Genomic DNA, 9,539 nt, shown 5'->3' on the forward strand with positions numbered 1-9,539 from the left:
CTAATATTTGGATAAAATAGAAACATTATTAACCTATCAAAAAAGGAAATATATAAAATAAATATTATAAAGAATTATATATTAAAAAATATAAATAAAATTAAAAAAATAACCTAATTTCAGCTATGTCAATTTGGTTTATTAATAAGATAGGGTTTTAAAATTTATAATTAACAAGAATATATGACGGTTTTTGTTTACAGAAGAGGATTAAGGTTTAAACTTTAATTTTACAATTAAATCAGGTTATTTGTTGGTTTGGGTATATAAATGATAAATAAGAGTTATGGTTTATCTTTATAAATTAAAATTATGGTTTAAGTTTAACAATTAAACGAGATTATATGTCGAAACTTGGTTTTAAAATTTACTAACTCACGTGATCATGATAAGTGTCAAGTAAAACATAAGATGTCGCAACATGTTATATCTAATTTTGTTAATATTAAGATACAAACAGAATTTTTAAACAACATTAAAAAATAAAGAGAATTTTTGAGAAATACCCCTTTTGGTGTACCCCTTATAAAAAATACATCCTTTATCTATCCATGTTTTAAAATGTAAATTATAAAGTTTTATATGGTGTATAAGGTACTTCTATATAATAACTACTACTTGGAAATTTGATACAAATATTTTATAATGTTTTAAAAGGTTTTAAATCTTTTTTACATGTTTTATAAGGTTTTTAAGTGGTTTTTAAAAGGGTTTATAAGGTTTTTAAAAGGTATTTATAAGTTATTTTACGCTATTTATGAAAGATATATAAAAATTTAAACATATATAAAGGTAATTTGTGTGTATATTTATAAGTTTTCACACATATTTGGATATATTTAAACATTTTAAGTGGTTTTTTTAATAAAGTTTGAAATAGGGCTATTTTTAAAAAGTGGTATGGAAAAAAGGTATTTTTGATAATTAAAAAGTAAAAAAATATTTATTTATAAAAAAAAATGTGTAAGCTTATATATTTAGACACAAATTAACTTTCTATGCGTGTAAATTTAAATACCATATAAATACCTTTTAAAAACGTTTTAAAAATTATTTAAAAAGCATATAAAAACCTTAGTCTTAAAAATGCCGTTTAGAACCTTTTTAAAACTTTATAAATATTTGTATTGAGTCTCCCAATAGTAATGATGATCTACATTTAACTTATAAACTATATAAAAGTTTACAATTTTTTATATTTGAAAAGGGATATTTTTAAAATGGATAGAAAATTGATGTATTTTTAAAAATAGGTATACCAAAAGGGGTATTTCTCAAAAATTCTCTTTCAACTATTAACCTAATTTTTGGATTTGCCAGTCGTAGGTTTTACAGTTATAAGGGTTATATGTTGAGTTTATAAATCTGCATTATATTTTAGATTTTATAATTAAACGAGATTATTTATCAATTTGGGTATATTAAATAGGAGTGAGATTTAAGTTTTACAATTAAACAAGGTTATTTATCAGTTTGGGTTCATAAAGGAGAATTTAGATTTACAGTTTACAATTAAATTAGATTTTGAGTTTAACTAAATACATAATTTTATTCATGATTTTTATTTTATAATATGTTATATTTGTTTAATTTTTAATTTATGTATGAATGTATTATGCCATTGAGCAATTTCATTGTCTAAAACATAAGGGTGAATAAAAGATTTTCGAAAACAAAGTTCAATATAAATCGTAATATAGTAATTTTAAAATATTTTTAAAGAAAATATGTAGTTTATATAATTCGTATTTGAAAGATTTTTAATATTTTCCTCAACGTTTCTATAATTTATTTTAGAATCTTTATGTTTATTTGTGTTGTTTATATGAATTTATTTACAAATGACTATATTTGTATTTAGCATTATATTTTTGATTGATGTTAATTTGAAAGAACTTTACCATCATATTAAATAATAATTAATTAATTTTCATAGTGTGAGAATGATTTTTTGAAAAATTGAAAGTTAAGAAATATTTTTTTTTTACAAAATGGTATAATCATGTTTTAGAGGATAATTGCTAAATTAAGATTTTTAAAAATATTTTAGCACTATTATGAGTAATGGTGAATAGCTCCCAAATAGCTTCCAAATATTTTCGTGATTGTCAATTTGACATTACTAGATTTTTATAATTAACGTTTAATAACGAATTTTAAGAGAGAGGTATATATATATATATGTACACGTTTATTTGATACTTCAAACCAAATAAAATCTCTTTCTAAATAAAATTCATTTCTCTTATTTTTTCAAAAACAAAATTTGAAAATTATTTTTTATAAGTTATAATAAATTTTAGTTTTAATTTAATTTTAAATAAAGATAACCCGTCCATCGGACGGGTACTAAACTAGTATGTTTATAATCGATAAAATCAAAATACTCTCCACCTCCAACAATCATGGCCTTCTTAATCAGGGTTTGACACAAAATAATAACTTTGTATCGATGAGTAGTAGTTTTGCAAGACCCATATTGATCCACAACTTTGAAATTCTCGATTTCAAGCCAATGACCAACAGCATATTGGAAATAAATCTATCATAAAGAATACCACGGAAGGAACAATGAACCTTCTCACCCTACAAAAGTGTATATACTGGTTAAGAAAGATTATAGTATATAATCATAAGATTTAAGAGTTTTTAGTTTTAGTAAAAATAATTTTTACAAACGCATGTTATTTCGAAAAATATCAAACCTGAACATCGACTAACACCATCTCCAAACTTGGTCCAAGTTTTAAACAATTCTCCTCCCATAAGCATAACACTTTCACCTAAATTTTCCGGTAATATTTCGAAGAATTCAAACGTGACACACCGTCAACAGGATGGTTCTTCACCATAATGAAACCTGAATAACCATAGAAACCTATTAGCATAGCTATTGAAACTATGAACAGAAATTGTTTTAATTAAAAAGATGAGTAATGAAATAAAACTTAACCCTAGTAAATCGTCCGAGATATGAAAATTTGGACAATGAATGGTCAAATATATATACACATATACTCGTTAAATGTATGTATAATTATCGTTATAAATAATGTCCTTTATTAATATGGACATTTATCTTTAACTTATATAAATCTTTTATTTTTTATAATCTGTCTTCCTATATTTATCATTATCAATATGTAAAATTTATATTTATCTTGGTTTAAAATCTTTAAAAACGATGAAGATAATTTCAAACTAAGTATGAATAAAGAAGAAAATCTATAGTATATGTAATACGTATTATTGTGAAATTTCCTATATTGAACCACCAATTACTAACATGTTTATCGTTTTAAATTGTTATATATACATATTAATTTCTGATATATATCGGATATATATTTTGTATATATTTTCAAACTTGGATGTATAGAATTAATATATAAATATTTTTTTTTATTTCAGAGGATAAACTTATGTAGGGTAATCAAGATATCTATCTTTATCCTTATCATATTTAGTAAACTAACCCTTAATATTTATATTCCATCGTCAAATTTTCATAGTTTTAAAGCAATGTTTAATTATTAAGCTACGAACTAATTGTCTATCTAGAAGATATAATCAAGATTAGTAAAATATTTTGTTCAACTTTATTAGGCAACGATTTTATGTAAACCATTCAACTAACCGATTCAGTAATATCGTCTCTTTATAAAAATTCAATAATAATATGTATTTTGTTTATTTTGGTTTATTTTGTTTTATGTACTAAATAGAAAACCATAAAACTCTTTCTTATTAAATTAAATTTAATTAGTTGTAATATAGCGGAATTATAATATAAAATATAGTTAATTTTTAATTTTACAATATGTAATTATTATTTAGCGAAATTATGATACAGAGATTAATCGACGCAAATTTCTTTAGCGAGTAATATTAAATATTTGAATATAGGGTTAGCTGATGATGTCTATGCTTCAGATTTAATTTAATTAGGATTGTAAAAATCGAATTTTATTAAACTAAAAATTTTAGACGCTAATAGGTAAAAAACAGCTAAACATTATTTTTTCGGAAAATTGAAGATGCATCATAAAGCATTAAAATACAATTATAAGGATCATCAAATCCGAATGAATTATAGTTGTTTTTCTTTTTTTTTTGGGATCTTTGCTTCCACTGATTATCTTGAGTACACCAAACAAATCCTCTTTAAAATTCTTCATATTTGTACTTCCTTGGATCAGCATCTATCGAACTGCTTTCCATCCAATTTTGCAATTTAGATCTTGAATTTGTAGATAGCAATGTAAAATCTTCTCTAACATCGTCTACAACAAAACAACCAATATAACAACTAAATAACAATTTTTACTGAATAATCAATCTAAAATTTAAACAAAAAATACAATACCTAAACCAAAAGGTGATGTAACCATAGACAAAGGTGCGGTATTCTTTGACATTACCTTCCAAACAACCACTACACGAACATGGAAACAGAAATTAGAGGATGGTGAATAAAAGGAAGAACAAAGTTCAGTATGAAAGAATAATTCTACGAACATAATAGAAAACTAAAGATCTACTTTTTTTTAGTTATGGAGAGATCATACAAACCCTAGTATTTATATAAGTGTTTTTTTAGGGTTTCAACTTAGTACGTGTTTTTTGTTAACGAGTTTTTTTACGTAAGCCTGTTTCCTCTAAACCCTAAATTTAGATTTTTTTTCGGCTTTAGTTATAGAATTTTGATTTTGGGTTACAAATTTCCAATTTTTATTGTTAGGTTTAAATTAATTAAGAGCTAACTTAAACTTGTAAGTCAGGGGTATTGATCTGACCTAAATTTTTTATTTAGTCTTGCAAAGAGCCGATTTTAATTTTTTTTTGTTTTAATTAATTAAGGATTAAGGAAAAGATTACAATTAGGGGTATTTTTCATTAAGGGTAACTTAGTAATATTTTTGTGAGATTGAATGTGAGCACTTTCAACTACTCCTTTAATAATATAGATTCGATTGATTACAAATGCTAGAGATGGATGAATAATGTTTACAAGTGTGAAGAAAGCCTTGCTGAAATTTGGTCCCAAATGGGATAAGAACCCACAACCATTACTTTGAGGTAGTAAATTGCTTGTATAGAGTTGTCTTGGATTAGAATATGTTATAATACAAAGAATTTAATAGATTACAAGTGCTAGACATGGATGAAGAATATTTAGAAGTGTGAAGAAAGCCTTGTTGAAATTTGGTCCCAAATGGGATAAGAACGCACAACCAAAGCTTTGAGGCAGTAAATGGCTTGTATAATGTTATTTTGGATTAGAATATGTTATAATACAATGAGTTCGATTTATTACAAGTGCTAGAGATGGATGAGGAATGTTTAGAAGTGTAAAGAAAGACTTGTTTAAATTTGGTTCCGATTGGGATAAGAACTCACAACCAATGCTTTGAGGCAATAAATGGCTTATATAAAGTTATTTTGGGTTAGTATATGTTTTAATACAATGAATTTCATTTATTACAAGTGCTATAGATGGATGAAGAATGTTTAGAAGTATGAAGATAGACTTGTTGAAAGTTGGTCCCAAATGGGATAAGAACCCACAACAAAAGCTTTGAGGCAATAAATGCCTTGTATAAAGTTATTTTGGGTTAGAATATGTTTTAATACAATGAATTTGATTCACTACAAGTGCTAGATATGGATTTAGAATGTTTAGAAGTGTGAATAAAGACTTGTTAAAATTTGGTACCAAATGGGTTAAGAACCCACAGCCAATGCTTTGAGCCAGTAAATGGCTTGTATAATGTTATTTCCGGTTAGAATATGTTTTAATACAATGAATTTCATTTATTACAAGTGCTAGAGATGGATGACGAATGTTTATAAGTGTGAAGAAAGACTTGTTGAAATTTGGTCCCAAATGGGATAAGAACTCACAACCAATGCATTGAGGCAGTAAATGGCTTATATAAAGTTATTTTGGGTTATAATATGTTATAATACAATGAATTTGATTGATTACATGTACTAGAGATAGATGAAAAATGTTTAGAAGTGTGAATAAAGACTTGTTAAAATTTGGTCCCAAATAAGTTATGAACCCACAGCCAATGCTTTGTGATGAGATCATGGCCAACCCACTTGAACCACACGAAGAACAGCTTGTACCGGAGGAAGCATTGATCGTCCCGGCGGGTCCTCTAACAATATCAAGAGCCAAGAAGTTCAACCAAGCCATCAATGGAATACTTAAGGAGCTAAACAAGAATCAAGAAGACGTCGTTCAATCCTCACTCATAGTGATCACGGCTCAAGAGGATCGGTAAAGGGTTAAGTGTTGCTTATGCACTCTTTTTCCCTTGTCAAGTTTTGTCCCAATGTGTTTTCTTGACAAGGTTTTTAATGAGGCTTAAGTAACATTTTCAAGGCCCTTTATCAATCCAATTCGTGGTCCAAGGCCCACTCACAAAGCCTTGGCCCATTTTCCCTTTTCTCTTCAAACTTTGCATTTATTACTTGTTATTATTTCCAAGACTCTTGCATGAGCTTGCATGAGTGTAATTTACAAGACACTTGTGTATGCTCTTACATGTTTTATCTTTTCTTCTCTCCTCTCCTTCGTCCTCCCTTCTCTATATAAACTTCATGTATCTCTTATTTGCAAAACATCAAACATTTTATTCTAAAACTCTCTCTTTACTTGTTTGATCCGAAAAGTGTGTAATATCTTTTCAACTTGTTTTCTTCTTAGTGTGTAATATCTAAGTTGGATCCAAGCTTTTAGTCTAAGAGTTTCTCATCCCTCTTGGAAGTACACCTCATTCTCCCCTTCATTCCGCTGCATCCACTCTATCTCGTCATCACCCTCATTCATCGTCATTCCGCTGTTTTGTTCAAGATCTATCCATCACTCACCATCAATCTCGCCACTTCCATTTCAAAACCATCAAAATTGTCCTTGGAGCATAGATCCACGGCAAGGAGTCTATCATGTGGTATCAGAGCCACTTTGTAAGCAGGTTTTGAAGTTCCATCCCGAAATTTCCGTTTTTCTGATTTTGTTTCAATATTGCGTAAATTTTATAAAATAATTGGCTTGTTAAAAAATTGTGAATTCAATTGAGTTAGAACCAGTGAAGAGTCTATTATTTTCTAAAATTAATTTCGGAATTTTTAGAGTCAATTTGCTAATTTTCCAGATCCGTTTAAATTTGTCTGTTTTTGGACTGTTTACTTGTTAAATTTTTGATTTTTCAGGTACAATGGTGACAAGTGAAGAAGAAGAAGAGTCATCCACATCTAGTCTTGAGAAGAGGATTTTGGAATCAGTCACCACCGCCATGGCAACGATGATTGAGAAAAGATTGGTGCTCTACACTTGCATCAAGTCAACCCGGAACTAAATCAACGTCAAAGGCAAGAAGAACCACGGCATGAAGAACCAAGGCAAAATGATGAGGCAAGGAGTTACTATAGTCACGCCTCTTCCCACAGCAGCCAACGTAGGCGTCGCCGAGAGAGAGCACCGCCTAGAGATCCTTTGGGAGGCCTAAAGCTCAAAATTCCCGCATTCCATGGAACCAACAACCCGGATACTTATTTGGAATGGGAGCAGAAAATTGAGTTGGTCTTTCTTTGTCAAGAAAGTCTTGAGTGCAATAAGGTTAAAACTGCGGCTACTGAATTCTACGACTATGTCACTAGCCGAAGACGTGCCGGAGACTATCCGATCGACACATGTAACCAGCTTAAAGCCGTCATGCGAAAAAGATTTGTGCCAAGTTACTATCATCGAGAAGTACACCAGCGGTTGAGGAATTTGGTTCAAGGAAGCAAGACCGTCGAGGAGTATTTTAAGGAAATGGAAACCCGTATGTTAAGAGCCGATCTTCAAGAAGATGGAGAAGCAGTCATGTCTCGATTCATGGGAGGTCTTAACCAAGAAATCCAAGATCGTCTAGAAACTCAACATTATGTGGAGCTTGAGGAGATGCTTCACAAAGCGGTTATGTTCGAGCAGCAAATCAAGAGAAGGAACGCCCGATCAAGTCACACCAAGACCAGCTACAGCCCGGGAAAGCCAAGTTATCAAAACGATTACAAGCCGTTTATCAAGCCAAAGGTCGATATAGATCCAAAAGCAAAGGGTAAAGAAGTAATCACGAGGGCTAGAGATATCTGATGCTTCAAGTGTCAAGGACTTGGGCATTACGCGAGCGAATGTTCCAACAAAAGGTTCATGGTTCTTAGAGACAATGGCGAAGTAGAATCCGAAGATGATCGTTCGGAAGAAGGCTCAATAGAAGAAGATATGGAAGCCCCTACTAAAGGAGAGTTGCTTGTTGCGAGAAGATCGTTGAGTGTTCTAACTAAAGCCGAGGAACACGCGCAAAGGGAAAATTTGTTTCATACACGTTGCCTCGTCAAAGATAAAGTATGTAGTTTGATTATCGATGGTGGAAGTTGTACTAACGTTGCGAGCAGGAGTATGGTCGAGAAGCTTGGCTTAGAAGTGCTTGAACACCCGAGACCGTATTCACTACAATGTCTCAATGACACGGGTGAGATGTCCGTCAAAGAACAAGTCAAGGTACCTCTTTCAATTGGGAAGTATCAAGATGAGATCATGTGCGACATTCTACCGATGGACGCTAGTCACATTCTTCTCGGACGACCATGGCAATCAGATCGAAGAGTTCTTCACGATGGCTTCACCAACCGGCAGACCTTCGAACATAATGGCCGAAAGACAACTCTCATCCCGATGACTCCGCATGAAGTCTATTTAGACCAGCTAAGTATGAAACAACGAGCCATCAAATCAACCGAACCAAACGATACCAAGGGTAAGAATAAGGTAAATCACAAAAATAGTTTACTCTTTGTTTTCAAAGAAACTCTTACTTGTTCAACTAATCCCGAACCGGTGCTACCGAGTAAGATCAAGTTGGTTTTGCAAGAATATAAGGATGTTTCTACGGAAGATAATCCCATAGGTTTACCACCCATCCGAGGGATCGAGCATCAAATTGACTTCGTCCCGGGAGCCGCCCTACCAAACCGACCAGCTTATCGCACCAACCCGACCGAGACAAAAGAACTCGAGAAACAAGTGAACGAGCTTATGGACAAGGGTCATATTCGAGAAAGCATGAGTCCGTGTGCTGTTCCGGTTTTACTTGTACCAAAGAAAGATGGAAGTTGGCGCATGTGCGTGGATTGCCGAGCCATCAATAATATCACGGTTAAGTATCGCCACCCTATTCCTCGATTAGATGATATGCTTGATGAATTGCATGGTTTTAGCATCTTTTTAAAAATTTATCTTAAAAGTGGTTATCATCAAATCTGGATGAAGGAAGGTGATGAATGGAAAACGGCTTTTAAAACGAAACAAGGATTGTATGAATGGTTAGTTATGCCGTTTGGGTTAACAAATGCACCTAGCACTTTCATGAGATTGATGAATCATGTCCTTAGGAAGCATATTGGAGTATTTGTTGTTGTTTATTTTGATGACATCTTGGTTTATAGCAAAAACTTGGAAGATCATGTCATGCATCTTAAACTTG

At 30.9% G+C, this 9,539-nt stretch overlaps 1 pseudogene; it reads left to right on the plus strand.

Annotated features, from left to right (window-relative positions):
- The first annotated feature begins 7,229 nt into the window (after positions 1–7,229).
- Positions 7,230–9,539, plus strand: part of LOC111832022 — a 4,465-nt pseudogene continuing 2,155 nt past the window's right edge.

Source organism: Capsella rubella, unplaced genomic scaffold (genome assembly GCF_000375325.1).
Source record: "Capsella rubella cultivar Monte Gargano unplaced genomic scaffold, Caprub1_0 scaffold_2, whole genome shotgun sequence".
NCBI classification, from domain to species: domain Eukaryota; kingdom Viridiplantae; phylum Streptophyta; class Magnoliopsida; order Brassicales; family Brassicaceae; genus Capsella; species Capsella rubella.